At 37.5% G+C, this 21,045-nt stretch overlaps 1 protein-coding gene across 1 annotated transcript in view; it reads right to left on the bottom strand.

The window, feature by feature from the left end:
• The window catches only part of LOC104159441 (ephrin type-A receptor 6-like), a 72,749-nt gene that overhangs the window by 1,682 nt on the left and 50,022 nt on the right, over positions 1-21,045 (bottom strand). The gene's annotated exons all lie outside the window — the stretch shown is intronic.

The raw sequence follows: 21,045 nt of genomic DNA, 5'->3' as shown, positions 1-21,045 counted from the left end.
ATCCTCAAAACACCCATAGGTATTTGCTGAGCTTAAGTAGCTTAAGAGAGCTTTGAGTTTCTCTCTTCTTTTTTCAAGCAAGAGTTCTATTGTTTCTCCTCAATACACTCACCCTTTAAATTTGTTATTAGACCTGCTGCAGTCTGTGGAAAAAGAATTTGTTTAATTAGTGTTCTGGATGCAGTAGTTTTATATCTGATGGCTAAAGAGAAGCATAAAAGTTTTCCCTCTGGCCATTCCAGAAAAGCCTTTGGCATTCTTGTAAAAGTGTCTCCAAATTCCATGGCTTTCATTTTAAAATATTTTCAGAAGTCATCATGGACAGAGTCAAGAATGCAATATACAGAAATTCAATTTTAAAATGGAAAGTTGTTCCATTAACTCCAAGATGTTTGGTACTAAACAGCATCTTAAACCATGAAGGCTGAAGAATGAACATATGAACACTTCCCAAATAAAACTTTGTTTCTCTGTTTCAAAATATGAGTTATACCAACCATAAAATACACCCACTGTGAGTCACATGCCATATGTACAGACCTTCAGAAAAGTCAAACAGCTTGAGCTTCACCATTGACATTTTCCTACATTTAAATGGTGTTAAATGGCAAATAACTCAAGTTTCCTAGCAGTCTTACAATGTTAGAGAAAGTAATGAAGACAAAACCAAATTTATTTCACTTATTGTACATATTCAGAAATGAAAACAAGGAGCAGCACATTTTGGAGCAATTCAATCTGTGAATACTAAGAAGAGAGCTAGAGGGCTAAAATTACTGAGGCTTTATAAGCAGCAAATAATAAATAGTAGTAAAAAGAAATAAATAATGTTTTTCTCTCACACTTAAAAGGTAGGATTCAGTTGCTTAAGCATAAACGCTTTGTGTCATTTGAGATGCTCTAGAAAATCTGAGACATCCAACATTTGAGCGGCAGAAGATCTGCAAGAGATTTGCACTCTTTGAAAGTGGCAGCAAGAGGCAAAGCAGCAGTTGGGTATCTAAGAGTGGGCACCTAGTGTCATTTTAGGCAAATGAATCCCATCCAAATAGTCCAGTGTCACCTCAAAAATGTCTCCAACTAAGTAGAATACAGAGTTAGAAGAAGACTTCATTTAGTCTCTTCTAGAAGTCCACAAACAGCTTCTGAAAAGGACAAGGTTGATAACATTCAGGCGTGATCAGTATCCATCAACATAAAAATGCAGACAAAGGAGAGGTTTAAAGTTCATTCATCCGAAAACATGCACGGTCTTAAATCAAAATACAGCATATGTCCCAGAATGAACAAATAGGTGCTTTTGGTATTATCGCCTGCACAAAGTGAATAGGGTTTGAGACCCCACAGCATGACTATATGTGTGGAAGTTGATTATCATTGCAGGTAGTTGGGAAAGAAAATGAACTCTTGTAAGTCCCATCAGTCACCGCCAGAAGGACAGAGGTTTGATAAGAGCTTTGGACATTTACAGTAATTTAGAAGCTTACTCAAATTTTCACTTGTTTGCATAAACACTCATGAAATATTTGAAAGAAAATCTGCCACGAGGAATTGTGTTCAAGATGGAAAGGGAGAAAGCTCTCTGCTAACACAACAAAGAAGAAGGGAGGTGGGAGCGTGATATTAAAGAGAAAACACCAGCTTCGCAGAAATATTATAAACTTCTGTGAGGAAATCAGTGAAGAAGAATTGCATCTCCTTCTATTTGAACATTTATATTTTTTTATTGGACAATGAAGATGCAGTCTTTCCTCTTTTTCCAAACTGGAATCATGCTCAGCTAAAGAAAAAGTCCACCAAAAATGTGCCTGCTGCTTTATATCCTGCCGCTTTATGCTCCAAATTGTGAAAGCAATATTCAGTTTTTAGAGGTGTATGCTAGCAATAGAAATCTTAATGCTTAATTTAAACAATCTCGTCAAAGCAACCACACTGGACACTTTGAAGATGCCAGGATGTTATTTCTTTAGTTAACCAACTGTCTTGAGAAATGCCATTCTGTCGGCGCACACCATAGAGACTAGTGCTTTACGCTCGTTCTGCTGTTTTGTGTAAAAATTCACACTCAGTTTTGCAGCGGGTGCAGTTACACTAATGGGAAGAGCTTTCAGTATAAGGTCTTACTGGTGCTAAACTGGGAAAAGCAGACATGAATATTAAGCCATGATTCCTCAATGCCCTGAAATAGAGTTGTTATTTAGCAGCTTACAGGCATGGATTTATTCAGAAAAAACCCCAACCTCTCCCCGCTCCATAGTTACATGCTATGAACATTATGCCACCTCACCGTGGGAAACTACATTAGTTACAGATATTAGTTGGAAAAGTGCATTGAAACAGTAAAAATATATGGCAGTACTCTGAATAGCTGACAGTTCGTGAAGTGTACACCATTTACTGAGTCCTGTGATACCAGTTTATAACTCAGCGTAAATTCTTCTGTTTCACAATTATTAGAGCTAAGTGCCTGTGCTCAGAGGCACTGGGGGAGTACTGAATCAATTAGCCCGCCTTCCACCTTCATCTGTTGTTCCAGGGGGAATATCATCCCACAAATTGTAGAATTTGATAGGGAAATCACTGCTATAGCATCCTAAACTGGCACGGTTTTAGTAGCGTAGTATCACACACAGCGGAAGGGCAAGAGTAAATAGCTGGGCAAAGGAAATATATGTGCTTGGTTCAGCTGCAGAGCACAGACGTTAATTCATACGTATTTCTTAGCACCTGCATCACGACACCACGACCAGCCAGAAGGAACAGCCATTTCTCCCTATACCAAAGACACATCCCATGTCCTAGGGCTAGCGGCAACGGAATTGTGCTGAAGAGTCCGACATCTACAAAGGAGAGTAAATTCTGCCACGCGGCTCAACAATAGTACTGAGCGGATGAATGGATGGAGGGATGGATGAAGAGAATGGCACCAAACACGCTGGGTGCAATACCGGAGGAACACCATGGAGTAGACCGAAACACACAACTGCTGTTTGAATGGCTGGCGGAGAGGCCCTTGTGAGCTATAATAAAAAGCATTTAAAAGGAACTAACTAACTTGCACTTTAAAACTCTCAGGGATTGAGCAAGTTGAGAAACGTTAAGCTGATCCATTATTTTTGCTGCCGACACTCTGCAGAAACTTCCAGCAGAAGACCCTCAGTCTTTTCCACAGAAACCGAAAGCAGTTTTATTCTATTAATGACAGTACATACCCACTCACATCTGCTGACTTGAGCACAACCATTCCCACCAGTTTTGCTCCCATGTGCAGTAAAGCACCAGCACAGCACCAGTCGGCCTCGGAGGTCCGCATCCCAGCCTTTCCTCCTCGCCGGCTGTTGGCTTCTTTGCCCCACAACCATGGGGCTGACGCCATGGCAGCCTTTGGTGATATCATCAGAACAACAAGCTATTTTGCATAAGACGACTAGTGGTTTTGTACTGGAATTGTAGTTAATAATTACAAGGTTTTGATTACACCTTGCTTTGACATTTGGTCAAGATGACTTTGATTGATAATAAGGGGTTTGTGAAGGGAGTAAGGGTATGTAAAGTCCTAGAAATTGATGAAGAACATCTGGAACCGATTGTGTGAAGCTACTGAGCATGGATGAGCTATATGACAACCTGGCAAAGTGGTCATTCGACTAATTAACTTGGCAATGAAATTAGTTTTTAAGGCGTCCTATAGTAACCTGCCTTCATTATAATACTAAAAATCACACCCACAGGTCAAAAAGACTCTTGGCCAAGTGAAGACCCTTCCCCTGAGCATGTGTAGTGGTAGAAATGATCATATAAGCGTATGACGTAATAATATGTAAATTATTTCAGGGAAAAGTAATGAATATACATCCTGATTCCAGGAATTACAATGAATATGTAATCAATTGTATCTATACAACCTGTTCACGGTAACAGCTGGGTATGCACGTTAGGTGGAGCGATCCCCCGGGCATCCAGCGCTGCAATAAAGAGAATGCCTGCTTCTTAATACTACATTGGTGTTAAGAGGTTTATTCCCAATTTTGGTGACTTTGGGCCCACAGGACTCACAGGGATGGCATCCAAAGCTGCTAAGTTGGGTAGGTACAGGCAGGCAGGGCCATCAGCTTGTTCTGGTTGTGCCAAGGTCCCTGAGCCTCGCTGGGAGCAAACTAGAGCACTTTTTTTTAATTTTATTTTTAGCAATTCTACTTGTGGGACCTTAGTGCAACTTGTGGAGATTTACTTTTAAAAAGGAGAACATTTCCAGAGCCTTTGCATTGTGTCTGATGACCTGGCTGAAGTAGGTTATTAGAAAGCCTACTGAAGATGCAGACTGCTCTTCAGCCCTGTTATTTGTTGTTGCTGTTTTTTCCTTACTTATTACACTTTAAACTGATCTAATACTTTCTGCAGGTGGAATTGGCTATTCCAGGTGCTGTGTATTTTTGGGCATCTAACAGCTTCAAATTCCAAAGGAGCTCTTTGGCTGCTTAATTTAATAAACTGGAAGGAGGAGTTCTAGAGAGGTCATAACTACTGTTAGTTTTTTCTTTCTACTGGTCCCATCCCTTTATTAGTACCATCAAAAGAACACTTAAGTTTGTTATTCTTTTCCCGTAGATTCCGTTTAGGATTTGGAAAAAAAGGAAAAAGGCAGTTAGTGTATTTCATGTAAAAAAACCCACTGCCATTTGTTTCTAGTCAGTTGTCTTGATGCTTTCTTGAGCAGGGATTGTAAAATACAGCTAGGAGCAATTTCTTAGGAAATCTGGAGATGAAGGCTTTGGGGAAGTGAGTCAAAGGGCTATAATGAGCTTTTGCGTTCAGTTTGGCAGGAAGCAACCGAATGACTTCAGGATGTTTTCCCTCCTAACTGCACTCCCGTGAAGGCGGGATTGTAACATTTAGTAATGAAAAACCAGAGGACAGAATGTAGAAAGAGTTTTTGTACTTCTGAATAGGGGAATTATCCAACGTTATCACTCAATGTCTGGGAGAAAGCTGGCTTCTGTTACGAGCACCTTCCATTCTAAAATAAAACCTGGTTTTTATTGTTACTAGTGTTTCCTCGGGGAAGACAGAAGAATGGTTAGAGCATTTTTTTCCAAATTATTTGTAACATATCTGTTATAGAAAGTACTGAAAACTGGTCAACTTTTCTCTCACATCATTTTATTGATTTATCCTTCCTAGACCACCAGGAATTGCACATTACTTCATAATCTTTTATGGGGGAACAGATGGAAGATTTTCACGAGGAATGGCTTTATAAAACTTTGAAATTATGATGTCAGATTACAATTTGTAGAGCATTCAAAAGGCTTGACTTGGAATGGAAAAAAAAGATCAGAAGCAGGGCTAAAATTTATCCCTGATGAATTTGTTGGATCATATTTTCAGCACATTTAGAAAGCATGGATCTATACAATTAATTTTAACTGTTTTAACCACACTAAGCTGGAGATATAGAATATGCTTTTAATAATTTATTTTAGAGCTTTTTGACACACGCAAGGAAAGGTGATAGAGTACAGAGTGGTATGACTAAATTTAAATTTTTACCCACATAACTTATACATCTTAGGAAAATCTAATTTTCAAGATCACTGAACAATATTTTGTAATACATATCATAAAATCTTAGAGCACAACAACAATTAAGAAAAATGAGTGTGCTTACCCCTGTTGAAATCACAGAATCACAGAACGGTTGAGGTTGGAAGGGACCTCTGGAGGTCATCCAGTCCAACCAAATCATGGGAAGGTTTCCACTATATTGCAAATAACACAGTGAAAACCTCTGAAGGCTAAATTCTCCTCTCAGGTATCTAAGCTAGTAAAACCAAAACCTGTATGAAATGCATTTCGCTGTGCAGAGAGAAATTTGTATTTCAATGTTCAGCAGCAAATTTTCAAAGGCTGGTCTAATTTTGTATCCCTAGAGTAAAGGACATCATCCCAGAGCACTCACAAATAATTCTGTTATTCCTGAATGCATTTTCAAGAACTTGTAGGTCTTTAACTGCCTTTGTCTGAGCAACTTTTAAAGCACCCTGAATTTTTAATCTCACTGTTGTAAAATACAGAGCTTGGAATCTTAACTCAAACTAGGAAGTACCATTAGAACACTTAAATTTCCTAAATATGCAGCCAATGTAAAACTTAGAACATCTTCTTCATTTACCAGGTAGGCTCTGACTAATTAAGTTAGAAACAGTCATTTCCTGACACATGTCCCAGGGAAGAACTACAATGGAAATTATACCATTTATGTTAGTAGATTTAGCAAGATGCCAAGGTACATGAACAGAAGAAAGAGGAAAACAAAATATAAACTATTGTTGGAGGGATGCAGCTGAGGACTGCTCACTGTGGTATTTTTAACCAGTGAGACTGGAATTCCTTCTGAAGGAACTCATGTCAACACCTAAACCAGCAAAAGACCTTTGCACCTGTTCTCCTCCACTTAAGGTCTGGAACTTCAGTAATATACCGAAGTATTTGGCAGAACCTCTTCAGATAACAAATTTTCACAATTTCAAATACAAAGCAGTGTCTAAACATTGAAGTTGAGAGGAATCTGTGTTGGGGAACAGTCAACCGAGCAAGGTCTCTATGACAAAACCTGGGTGCTCTTGCTAATTCTCAAGGTTAGAGATTAACTCTAGTGAGGCATCACTTTTGTCCTAGGATGCGGCATGAGTATATACTGTCTCCTCGACATGGCATCATGGAAAGGAAAATTGTATGTCCTATTTATAAGGAAGCTGCAATGAGCTTCAGCCACGTTCTCAGTCTGCAATGCAGCTGCCAACACATCTGGAATAATCCAGAGCTCCTGTTGTCTGCCTATGAGTAACTATCTCACTTCACTGGGTTTCAGCATCTCACTTCAAAAGATGACCCAGATTTAACTTCAGTTCTTTTACGATGGTGGCTTGAAGAAGGAGAAGGATCACAGTTGTGACGGCCTCGTGGAAATATTATACAAACCCAGAGGTTTGTCTCTTTTACTATCCAAGTTGTATTTTTGGGAAGAGCAGGGAAGCTTTCCAGCATCCAGGCTCAACAAAATAATCTGAAGAATGGTCTGTGTGTCTGAAAACATTTCTGTTTTCTTCTCCAGTGACAATAAGTAATAATAATAAAAAAGAACCTGTTATCTACAAACGCTGCTTTGTTTATTTTCACTGCGACATATTTGTACAATAGCACAATGAGTAGTTCAAGTGCCTGGATTATCTATTTCCATGCTTTTTTGGGGGTTACTTTGCAGTTTGATTTTAACTGTGAATTTCCTTAATTTTGTTAGTTCGGGAATAATAAAGCATCTACATGTTTTGGCCTCATTTCTGAGAAGTAGGCCACTATAACCTAGTTCTTGGTGACAATATTTTAAAAGGCCTGCTTTTTTATATCAAGTCCCTTAATCTCTGCTCCAGACTTAAATTTACAGGGTCTATCTGGAAACGTGAAGAAGACAAACACTTGGTAGGGCAAAAATGCTGTTCAGGTCTCCAACTCCGGTAACTTTAACTTTGAGATCCTTGTGAAAGACAATGCTTTCCTATGAACCTGAAGTGCTGGAGGTCTCTTATTTCTGGATTGGCAGATGGGAATAAATCCAGATTTAAGAATATTTACATAGAATGAGACTATTTTAGAAAATCCCAATTACAGCAAGTTTTGGCTTGACTTATGACTTCTCTGGGAGAAAAAGCAAATGCTGAAAGAAGTTTACAATTCCTAAGGAGGAACTGATGGAAGTTTCAGAATATTTGGGTAGAATATTAACACCTGATTTAATTTCTCTTGCTGCTTCTAGACAAACAGGCAATTTGGGGGGGATAAAAATGAGGGAATTGCTTGAAAAGAGTTCTGCAAACACTATAGCCATTTATTTTGTGATGTGTTTAATGTCAATGCACACTGAAGTTCTGGTTGCTGAGAAGACTGGTGTGACAACATTAATATGATTAAAGCTTTTAACAGCAATAACAACTGTTGTGTTGAATCATCTTTGTAGTCTTAATGGAAGAATAATTGGAAATACTGTGCTTCTGTTATAGGATAAACCAATCTGTGTATGTTTAAGCTGTCTATTAAATACATATTTTTCAGTCAATGCTTAAACTGAAAATAGCTTTAGCGCAATGCTAAACAAGAACTCTGAAATCTTTCTGTATTTATAGTTACTTATGACACACAGAATGCTATTCCAAGCACTGTATGCTGTACATGTGGATTTCATGATTGCGCATGTATTAGCTGGAAACAAAATACTTTAAAATTACTGTTTTCATGATAGAAAACACAAAGCCTGCAATATCAGCCAAAACCTCTGTGATTCATTTGTTACACACCATGATTCTGGGGAACAATTAGTCCATTAATAATTAGCAACATGAATTTAATTTCAGTTGTCTTTTGATCACCCACTTTTTGTGATTTTGTAAGGAAAGATCCTGAGCAAAATCTGAGCATTCCTATGATATAAAATTCTTCATCATTTAAGACAGGAGCCTCACATGTGAAATGTTGATGGGGTCTTATAAATGGGATGGTTAAGAAGTTCCAGGGGCTTTAAAATTTTCAGATGTCCTTTTTCATGGTATTTCCATAAAAAGAGAGATAATAGGTTTTAATTTTGTACTTCATGTTTAAAAACTGCAGTGAGTTTTAATTTAATGAGTGAAATAGCTTTTTTGTGGGTGACATCTGAAGACGAATGTATTCATGCAGCCTGCTGTACATTCTGCAGTTCTGCAATTAAAGCTCTGATTATCTCCTCTTTCAGCCTTGCTAGCCTGTAACAGTATGAACAAGGAGTAGGAGATAAACGCGCTCTAGTTTTAGACAGCAATTAGTGTCATTGAAAAAGGCTCACCGTTTTCAGTTAAGAAAAACACTTGGGCCTGAAGTTCCAGAGAGTCAATTGACAAAAAGCGATTTTTTTCTTAAACAAATGTAGAGTATAAAATGAGTCTGAGGATTCCTTTCACTATTCACATTTGCACCGTTCACAATTCACATTTCACTAATATCAATGAAATTAAGTACAAAGGTTTGATTTTGTTCTTGGTTACAAACACCCAGTGACTCCCTCAAATAAGTGATGCCAAGATTAGAAGTAGGAAGATCACTATCATTATCGTTATCATGATCTCAGATGAACTCTTTGATTAGAAAAATATTATATACTGGTTTACATTTACAAATCTATACGCTAGATAAAAAAACCCTCTACACCTCAGTTCAAAGAAGGTGTCCCAGCCCACATGCGATAACCCACGTTAGAAGCCAGGCAGCTCCTGTGGCTACCTGACGGGCTGTGGTACGTGCATGGGCATTCTGCTTCCTTTTTTTGGAAAATGCTACTGACCAAAGAGAATTAGCTGTGCTTGTTAATTCTCTCTTTGTGGGTATCAGTGTATTCAGAGGATCTTCTCTCAAGCTCAAAGACCGCTTGGTGTTAAGGGCGAATGCCATGTGGTAAAACCTCTCTCATTTGATCTTCCTTGTCCTAGTCTTGGCAACAGCGATTCTGGCAAGATGAATATTGGGCAGTCAGTGTTTACACAGGCCACAAAGTCACATTTTTCAATGTGTTTTTCACATTGAAATGTGAAATTTCACATTCATTGAAAATTGGAAGTAAATCGCCAATCTTATCTAAAACAGCAAAACTGCTTGTATGCTGAAGAATGTACTCAACTACAGCTGAGAGGAAAAAAGCTGAAAAAGGAAAGACTGGAGACTCCTTTCCAAAGTGGGTAAGTTATTATCAGTCTAGGGAGAAATGAACAAGCTTCTGCTGTTTCAGGAAGAAAGGAAATCAATTATGTGAATTCTAGCAACAGTACAGTAGTTTGTTTCAGATTTTGACTACTATGAAAATTCTGTACTATGCTTCTCTAGATGACATATTGAAATGAAGTCATTATCAGCTAAACTTATTTACTTTCAAATTTTATTCAGCAGAAATTACCTTGTTAAAGTTTAGTAGAAAAATGACAATATTTACCAATTGAGGTTGTCATGAATCTATTCTGGAATGTCAGACTGAACACATTTGCTTCTTAAAATGAGTTTACAGGATTGTCATTAGCGTTTTGTGATTATATTAAGAACATACTTAAACTGAATACTCTGTAAACTCACACCATCTAATCATGGTGGTTTAAAATTTTTTTTTTTTGACATTGCTTCTCTTTTTCAATTGTGTCTCCCTTAACAGTTTTATCAGCCACTCCTGATTCATAAGCAGTGCCAAGGCTATGTTAATCTGTGAAGAACTGTAGGATTTAAGAAGAAGTATTTTTTGCAAACTGTAGTTCCAACCAAAACTTCAAGAGTTTGGAATGGATCCCAGACAGTTTGCATCTAAATTATTTATTCAGCTGGAACCTGAACTATGTATGTATTAAGAATCAGAAAGATAATTACAGTCTGTGAAATGGATACTGTAAGACTCAGAGTAGAGAGGAAGTAAAGAAAGGAATTTGGAGGTCAGAAATACACAAAGAACCTAGTGATGGGCTGAGTTAATAGATTCCGAATACACAGTTTACAGATGAAAACTCTGTTAAAACGATGGCATTATTTTGTGTGGATGTTGACGATAGTGCTAGAAGAATTGTGGAAGCAGAAATAATTTATCTGCCTTGGCTGGAGCTGCAATGCTGAGTGAGATCAGGAAGCAAAATGCGCGGGGGTGTGTTCACTGCAGACCTCCGTCATTAAAGTCCTCACTTGCTCTCCAGAGCAGAACGCAGAAACACATGGCACTTTTCAACAGACCATAACTCAAACAAGTCTGAACAGATTTTCATTGCATAATATGATCGTTCTGCTTCCACATTTCAAAGATTTCTCGCTAATCACTGAAAATGGTTACTTTCAGCAGCTTTTACTTCTGTACACTGGAAAATTAATCTGTATGTGGGAAGCACGACCCAACTGGCAATACTCCATACAAGTGCTTTGATTCCTGTGTAAGGAGAAAGTGTCTGGTTTGAGATAAAGAGAAACTCTTCCTTACTCAGAGAAACCTATCTGCAGTTTGCTAAAACAAACTGGTATGACCTCCTTCTCAAGAAGTTCCATTCTTTTCTCTTCTGCTCTCTTCCTGTCCCATCCAGAGCATTACAACTGCAGTTGTTTATAGCAATCCTTGCATTAGAAAGAAGATGATGATGTAAATAACCAAAGGTTTGTTTTCATTACATCCAACTCTCATGTTTCCATAAAATACAGTATCAGATCATTTATATGAGAAAATTACCAATCCATATTTTAATTCTTCTTCTTCTTCATATGAATCTGCTGTTAATGATATCTCCAGCTTGTTGCCTTCCATTATAAATTTAGGTATGAGCCCTTAAGCTGCAGTAAAGACCACAATACAACCTCTTGAGGCAGAGGTTTATATGACAGACCATGTGTGACATCTGGACAACCACTACCATAACTACCTGATGAACCAGCAGTTCCCTAGAGCTGATGGTCTCTCTATTTTGGGGTGACGGCAGATTGATCACAAGGCTCTTTCTTACTCTAGCTCAGGTAAATCTATTGACCGTAACTTGTCCTTACGTATTAACCTGTACCACATTGCTGGCATTCCCCCCTCAACCAGCTACTGATGCTGGTCTTCCATGTTCTGTTTCATCACAAATTTGGCAAAGTAAACTGGTAGGCCTAAGCAACACAGAATAAGAAAAACTTATTTCATTCCTTATTCACATACTTGCAAAGAAATGTAAAATTCAAAGGGATGTGATCCAAGGAAAGGGTACAGCTTTTCTGGAACAGTTTTAACGAGTCAAATTTTCATCCAGTTAATCAAAGGTCAAGCATACAAGCTGATCTATTTAACTGAGCATATTAGGTGTATTAGGGCATGCTTACACAATGATTCTCTTGTGTATTCTGTGAAGGCTTTAACTCAGACAGCTGGTAACTAGAACCTGGCAGCGTGACACCACTGAAAGTGCTAACACCAACACTATTGGTCCATAAATACTACCAGTATAACTCATATGAGAAAGTAAAGATCACTGTGTTCTATTTTTGGTAGTCACACAGACATTCATATTGGTTTAAAAAAGTTATTTAAGGATCTCAACTTGCCAATAAAAATCTAGTTGCTATCTTGTACCTGTTTACTTTAATGAGACATGCGTATCCTGAGGTTTGCAGAAGTACTAGGATAGATACCTCCATCCTTAGATACCTAAAATCCATTGGACCAGAGAAGATTAATATTATTTATAACATTCAATACATTTGACAACTCTTCTGTAACAAGGTTCCAGCATTATTAAATTATTTAGATGTAATGATTATGGCTTCAATAGCACTCTGCCCTCTGAGTTTCTAAATATTTCATAAATATGGTTGGACTTGATGATCTTAAAGTTCTTTTCCAACCTAAATGATTCTATGATTCTATGACAAATGAACTTGTAAGTCCCCACAATAACCTTTCCATGCACATAAGGCAGTAGGCTTATCCAAAGAATTGGAGAAATTCAAACAAAACTGTGAGGGTGAACAAGAACTCTTCACCCACAAGCAAACGTCAGGCAACATTAAGATAATACACTGAGAATAACTTTTCATCAAATTGAAAGAACCAGGGAAATATTGTTAGTTTGAATTTAGTTAAGCCAGTGAGAATGGCAGCTGTTTCTCTTAAAAAAAGTAACAATGGGGACTTAACAGTCACTATGATTATGCCTCCCACCTTTCATCCCGTCACCTCAAGGAGAAGCTGTGTTCCTTGGTATCAAACATGGATCTAGACCCAACATCTGCCATGGGACAGAAACATCAAATTACCTCTACTATTTTGATATCTACTCTAGATTTCTCCCATAAAAGTGCAGTCTTAGTGTAACATCTTAACTCAAAAGATCATGAAAAAGGTAAAACTTGGTATGATGAGGCATCTACCCTAAGCATGACACATCTGTTAGCTTATTGTCAAGAACCAACCGTAATCCATGAAAACAGAGAGATATATTCCCCTAACTGTGACAGCCTTCCTGGTACAAGGTCTTATCTTCTGTTGCTACAGCCTACAGTAGCTTTATTGCCATTCCTTCATTCTTTAGGTGACCGGTAGCGCAAGAACTACAACTGACAACTAAGAGACTAATGGCGGCACAGAAGAAAGGTAGTAAGCAAATTTGTCTGAGGCAATGAGATGTCAGTCCTCACTACATTACATCACGATCCATACAAGCTTGTATTCTAAGTTGTACTCTGTGATGTAACGCTTTTTCCTTAGTACTTTCCTCAAATTTCCCCAGGAAATTTCTGATGAAACTACTGCACAGTCAGGGTAATAACAGCTGGGAAATTGTCCTCAGTGGGTCACTGTCAACCTGGAAAGATACAAATAGTATGGTCCAGGGCTTTTGCTACTGTTTTCTCCTTAATGACTGTGATACTGGAACTAAGAGTGTATTTCTAATTCCCAGAAAGACAGCAGAATGGAAGGACTCGACATGCGAAGGAAAGGTATGAGAAAACATAGAACAAAATTCTGGAAGACAAATCAGGTCAATGGAGATGGCAGTAAACAACCACACAAATACATCCTGCAGGAAAGACCAGCCAGCCAGCTGTTTCATAAAGGAGGATCTATGGGTAATAATAAAACAAAATAAAACCCAACAATGGTTGCTATTGAAAGCCACACATACTTAAAGATGAGTAACACAGTTTACATTTAAAATAATTATTTCTTGCTTGATAGGGGAAGGTAAGGTTCAGCACCCACTGTATCCACTCTTGAAAGCCATACTTTAAAAAAGATACGGATTGACTGGAAAGAGTCCAAAGGAAAGCATTAAGAATGACCACAGGTCTAGCAAACATATACCGTGAAGAAAGACTTGACAGAACCTGGGTGATTTACTGAAGACAGTAAAGACATTATAATGGTCTACAAATGTAAAATATTGCTGCAAAGAGGAAAGGCACAAACTGTTCCACCACAGACAGGAAAAGACTTAATGGCCTTAAGGTGCAGTGAAAAAAAAAAAATTCAGTTTAACACTCGGCAGGTTAAGTATGAGGATAGTTAAACACTCAACAGATTGCCTAGGGAGGCTGTGGAATCTTCACCAGGAGAGGCTTCTGAGAATAGGATAGGTAACCATCTATCCAGGCTAGTTTAAATATAATTCATTTTGCCTTGGGGCAGGAAGATGGACAAGATGACCTCTCAGTGTCCTTCACAGCCCAATGCTGTATATTCTGTAAATTAAAGAGCATGTTTTATTGTTGAAAAATAGTACAAAGTTTATTTAATTTGCCTTTTAAAAGGACATAACCCTGCTTCAATTTTGAGCGTACTGTTATATTTAACAATTAGGTTGAAGCTTACCAAATAATGCTTCTGATACAATCTGACTTTGCTAGGCTTTAAAATACAGCAGAACCTATCTTAGCTATCATTATCAATTATTCTCAAACTCAGCATGTCTTGGTATTAATTTCAGTGAGAGCACCTCACTTCTCAGCAAAGATTTAGCAACAACAAAGTTGCAACAGGACTTCATCAATATTCAATCATGTGCATATTTACTAGTGTGTTTTTGCCTCTATACAAAATAAGAAACGAATGTACCGTTATCAAAATCAATCAACCAAACACAGCTTGTGAATCAGGATTATTGATTGCTTAACATACACTCTTTAACCCCCTCAGTCCTTTAACTGTCAACTGCAATTGCTATTTAATAATTTATAATTGTAATTTAGTGATTTATAATTGTTCTCATCATTACTTATATGGTTTACCTACCCAGGCAACAGATCAGCCATGTTGTTGCCACAAACCTCTCAGCACAGAGCAATCTTGTCTCCCTCTCTTATTCATTAAATCTTCTGGTTACAGTTATTATAAAAGCCCCAACGCTTCATATACCACCTACACACTGTAGTTATCTTGCCCTTTGACTTACTGTACCATAGTCTTCTCTACTTCCATGGCGGAGGAAGAAATGACATATTTTATTCAGAAGATATATGGAAATGCAATCACTTGCAGTTAATAATGATGCTAATTATGCAAATGGATGACCATGCTTTTCCTTAAAAAAAAACCAAACCTGGCCATTTCTTATATACAGAACTTTTTTTATGGCTGTTGGTAGGAATGATTTTGTCACCTATTTTTCTGCTAGAACCACATCTCACATCAGAGCATCTAAATATCTTTGAAAATCAGGTCCTACATGTCTGAATACAGACAGCTGGAGGCAAAGGATCCTGAAGAAAGCGAAATCCTGTTTCTCAGATGTAACCTACAAAAGTAGAATTATCTAAGTTTTGTTATGTTAGATACTGGATCATTGTCAGATTAAGCTGCTGCTAAGAAGATGTTAGCTGTTTGACTGTTTAATAATATGCTTTTTCGTCATCGTTTATTGTCCTGTGAAAGATGTTACAGCAGAATTGACAGTTATAATGCATAGCTTGCTAGCTGCAAAACAGAAAAGCAGAACACAGAAATGTGACTGATTTGAACTGCAGGAAACTATAACGGTCCTTTGATTTTTGCAAAAAAATTCTCAGAATGTAATGAATGAAAGAAAAATTTAATTTTTCCAGAGGTTTAAAAGCTAATTTCTTTTAAGTATGTGTCATTCAGGAGAATCAAGTGCTGTGTATTCTTAATTTTAGCCAGCAACCTTCAACAAATAGAATGCACGGTAATTTGTATGTGCTATTTGAAAAATCCACACTCATATGTGCATGTGTGAAAATAACTCAGTACTATCAACATTAATTACGTTCTTTGAATAGCAGTTCATGAAGGGTAATCTATTTTGCAAGAAGGCCATACTTAGTTTTCTCTGTGTTCCAGCAGTCATGTCCACAGCTCTAACTTTGAACTCTTTATTTTGGATTATATTTCAACAAATTCATCTAGTAAATTTGGCTAACAGTGCAGGTGGTGGCTGTGGGTTTTGTGTTAATTTGCTGGCCACAGCAACATTGAATTCAGTAATGTGTCATGACATTTATCTATGGAACAGGATACAAAGGAAAATAAAGGCAGTGAGCCAAATTTAAATTTACAGCTCCACTTACCAAACAATTTATAACACAACTGAAATTCTGCTGGTTTGTGTCTCATGTGCACAGCCACAATATGCTTCAGCAGACAAATTCAGCTTTGTGCCTAATGCCATGTAAAGCCCACTGGCTACTATGACACACATATAGTCTCACCATCACTCTGTGTCACAGTGGATTGTCCATTAGCAGAATGAAGGATATTCAGGGATGAATAATATCTTTGTACCCTGCTGTGCATCTGTGTTGCATAAGGCAGGTGCAAGTGCCTGCCAGTGCAAGGGGTGGGTCTGAAGCCATTTTGGCCTCCGCCAAGTACATCTGTGCCTGGAGATGCCCGCGATGTCTCAGTGATGTACTGAGATTACTGACAGAAGTACATGTCAAGAAGTGAAATTGGTTACACTGTAGGTTATAAACAATACTGTCATGCTAACATGGAATTTATTAACATCATATGGTTCCTGGTGGCCCTAAAGGTTTTACTTTTCAGAAATCAATGATAAATACTGTAATATAGGTCACGTTTTTTGGTGTATCATCATATTTTGTAAGCTATCATGATGTAGCATACTTCAAATAGTCAAAACTTAACTCTTAAACGGTCAACATTTAAACTTTGCACAATCGCATTTCTTGGGAATACCATTTCACCATCCATGATCAACGCAAGAATGTTACAAATGCTGCCACAAAATTTCCTCAATCCTTTTGCATAACGGCCAAATATACAATGCTGCATGTAATAAACACATGTACTGCAAAACATGTCACCTTCCAAAACAAATTCTGAACTCTATTTAACAGTTTCACCCTGTTAACAAGTTGGAGAAAAGGGCAACATTAGATTCATTACACTAAGGGCTTGAAGGCCTAGAACACAATGTCTTGGCTGAAAAAAAAAAAAAGTTCATTGGTATCTCCTGCATTTTTGAAAAATGAAAAACGGGTCAGATATGAAGAGCTACATACTGCAAATTGTAGTGAAAGAGGATCATGCTGCTGCTTTGCCTTCCTCATGGACAAGGCAAGGTACGCTGACCTCAGGACTCTTCTTGCACTGAACACGATATATACAATAATTTAAAAAGAAACTCAATGACTAAAGCTTTGAATTTTGCCTGCCAGATGATGGATTAAAGAACTATTTCAGAACTGTGATAGCATTCACAACTTGAAAGACACTAAAGCAAAACAGCGAGGAGACAATAAGGGAGTTGAAGGTGTCGTTCCAAACCCAGAGTCAATGTTACGAGGACGAGCTTACACAGAACCAAAAATCTAGGTGCTGTCTTCATTCATCCTCCTTTTGTGAAGGGATGAATTCAAAAATTCTTCCGGAGAATAACAATATACACAGTGTTGTTAAACAAAATGAAAGTCTCAAAAAAGATTCCTCTTGTACATGTGACAGGTACAAATCCTCCCGTAGTCAAAGTTCGGGAGCGGAAGCAATTCCTTCAAAATTAATTTTAACAATTGAAAATTATTTGGGGTAAAGTCTGAGGGGGAGGAGAACACACTAAGAATATGACTACAATAAAGCCCTTGCATTTCTGTATTGACACAGTATTACACAGTACTGACATGGATGTGCTTTAAACTATCGTGTAAGGCACCATCAAGCTAAACTAACCATAGATTCCACTTTGGCTAGTGTAACACCAATGATTTCTTCCAGTACGGTTACAATAGTCAGAGACCATTTTGTCATGTCTCTCGTACATACAGTTATGCTGGCAGGTGTTTGCTGTAAGCACAGCTTTGATTTACTTTACAGGCTTTTCATGGAAACTCTGCAACATAGACTTCGACATGATGTAGAAGTGGAAGATACATCTTACTTCTGTATAGCCCAGATCTCAATGTTGGTTACACACGTTTGCACTGCGGAAAGAAGTTTTCTTTTTCTTATACCTGTTTATGAAATAGCAGCCGTTTCGACAATGGCATACAGCCTAGTTGAGCATGTCCTGACACACTCAAGAAAAGGTACCAAAATTATCACTGTGGTAATACGACTTGAAAGGGAAACATGGATATTTTTATAAAGTGCTTAAGCATCTCTCATAAATTTGCGAGACAATAAGCAGCCTTTTAGGGCAAACCATACAAGGAATGGTGTTGCTAAAACAAACCAAACAGGAACAAAGTTTCCCTTGTGACTTCTGATTAGCAATATAAGTAAACGATCGGATCCAGATTCTGTACTATGGTGTATTTGCCCTTGAAATGAACTCTCTGCTAACCGAAAGCTTGTGCTACAGCAACTGTTCTGCCTACTGCTCTTTGGGATTAGGGACCGCAGTTAGGGCAGATGAGAAATGAAGCAATCGGAAAAGGGGATTAAAACTCTGTTTCAGATCTACTTTTCAGCAGGCTTAGTTTAGCATTTTTTCATCCCGTACAGTACATATTCCATAGCAATTCTGAAAACAGTAGCATTTAAAAGTTAACATCTGCTTAGCTGGTAGCACCAGATAAAAGCTCTCATTTGTGATGAACAGGTGAATTTCTTATTGCCCCGGTCAATAGCTATTGACTTGGTAGAGCGCTTCTGCTTACTACAATCAAACCCTTTTTCTTTTTTGTTCAATAGTCAATGACACTGTAATGGAAGGTACTGCTTACAAACTGATGCAATATATATCAGCAACTGCTAGAAGTTAATGACTAATGGTTACAAAGAGGAAAGCATGTGCTAAGAACAGCATTACACGTCTATTAATCAAATTTACTGCATCTGATGTGCCTTTATAGGTTAGTGGAACTGTAACACACATCAGATAAATAGTTTCTGCTGTTATTAATCTAAGTTTTAACACAAAACACCTTTTAATCATGCTATCCTTACATAAATAATTTGGCTAGGACAAGGTTCTGTCTGACTTCTACAGCACACCATTTAGTTAAAGGAAATTTCTGTCCCATGTTGGCTTGTGCAATCCTAGATTTAGGATTTAGTGAAATGCCAGGTAACTGTTCTGCTCCCAGCTGAAGCCATGTTACTCTCTAAATTCCACAGATGGGGCAGTATAAATGCAAGGCAACATCCTAAAGATAAACCGGCAAAAGAGAAGCGTAGCAGAGTGCTTCTGTCCATTGCTCAGCCTGCCTTCTAGCTTCTTACTTGCAGCAGAGCAGTACGGCACAACTTTGTCATTTACACTTTATATAACTTGCCCTACCCACGCCTTAGGGTGAAATTTGTTGATAACTCATATATTTTTTTTTATTCTGTAATTATTGCTATATAATTGTTTTATTTTTTTAAACCTGCCTGGCCCAAAAATATTTTCTTTGAAACTTTCTCTACTTACTTTATATCTGAGAGATGCATATTTTTATAGGACAATGTGACTATAACAGTAAACACCTACTATTTTTATATTACCTCTAAACAAATATTGCAAAAAACAATATTAAAGTTTGTTGACTCCTTAGAGAAAAGCGGAACTGCTAATGATGACTTGACTTACACTTGTCTATAACCACTTTTGCTGTAGAACAGGAACAAATACGCTAACGTTGGAGTACTGATCTATCTGTTTGTTTCTGTTTCCTGAACATAATCTTCATTTCTCTCTAGACTGATGATGGGACATTACAGAAAGAAAATTTATAAATGTGGCAAAGATTAAACAATCATGCCATTGCCAAGTACATTATACTGTACTCTGTGTGCACCATCTAATTGGATTTAAACAATGTTCGTAAATCACAGCCATTAGCCTTTTTCAGAAATGAGACACACACTACTAGATCCACCACATGGATCCTAGTCATACCTGTGATACTGGTTAATAAACTGCCCGTGTTGGTGAAGACTGCTGGAATTTAACTGCTGCTATACTGCTCATTATGAAGCAAGGAGCTAAATTCAATTAAGTTTCTACATATTTACACCTCTCGACAAAGACCTCCAATGCTGCTCAGCCTGTATTAACTTGTGTTCTTGCTTGCTGTCAGCAGGGCAGGTACTGACAGGAGAGCAACGGAGGAGACTAAGCCATATCTTTCCAGAAGTCTGCAACCTAATGTATTTTGTTAGTCTAGTAACCAAACGTTCCTAGATAATAATGAATTTATCTTTGCTTATCTTAATTTAGACTCGCAGACAGATTTGAACAAGTTCATCCCATAAACCTACTGAAATTCCATTCCAATGGCAGGAGTTCAGGAGCTATATTTTCCTCTTTGTTCTAGTACAGTGTGTTTTCCAAACATTGTTTTCGATATTGTAACAAGGTGAAAACGGGAAATGTTCATAGCATATTTATTGCATTTACTGTGGCGGTAAGAGGACATCATTGGTTTATACACACAACACTTGATCTTTAAAAGAAAAATATAAGTACTGCAAATCAGCAAACAACATGGCTTAGTTGAGGCAATAATTAATTTTGAGAAGAGTATAATTTATGAGTTTTTTAATTCATTACTGCAAAAAGTTGGTATTAAAGAAATTACATGCATGTTAATGACTTTTTACTTAATACTTAAACGATAACTAGATATTTCAGCATTTCAGAAAAGTCCACAACGCCACTAAAAATGCTAGATTTCAGAGGCAACGGATATCTCTTGGCAGCTGCAACAGGTATAAAAAGTAAGACACTTCACAGATTATTCTGGAATTTTAGTGACTCATTTGCAAGAGTACAATAAGTTTAAAGGAGTTTACATTCTATTTCTTTAAAATAGGAAACTGACCTCTTCTGGTACCAAAATCAGTCAAACAAATAATGAGTACTTGTGGGAAAAGAAGAATATAGATGCTACCTTGCAAGATGATTTGACTTCATTGTCAACTCAGTTACATTTATGGTTTCCTCTACTGTATTCCACTTGCCTATAAGCAAACTCTACAGCCTATTTCGTAAGAACCTGTAAAGACTTCATTTGAATGAGGAGGATTTTTATTAAATGATAAAAATAAAACATTTCTAATTGAAAAAAGAC

Source organism: Cariama cristata, unplaced genomic scaffold (assembly GCF_000690535.1).
Source record: "Cariama cristata isolate BGI_N322 unplaced genomic scaffold, ASM69053v1 scaffold7023, whole genome shotgun sequence".
In the NCBI taxonomy this organism is placed as follows: domain Eukaryota; kingdom Metazoa; phylum Chordata; class Aves; order Cariamiformes; family Cariamidae; genus Cariama; species Cariama cristata.
Note: the sequence above shows the minus strand (reverse complement) of the source record. Positions and strands in the feature narration are given on the sequence as shown.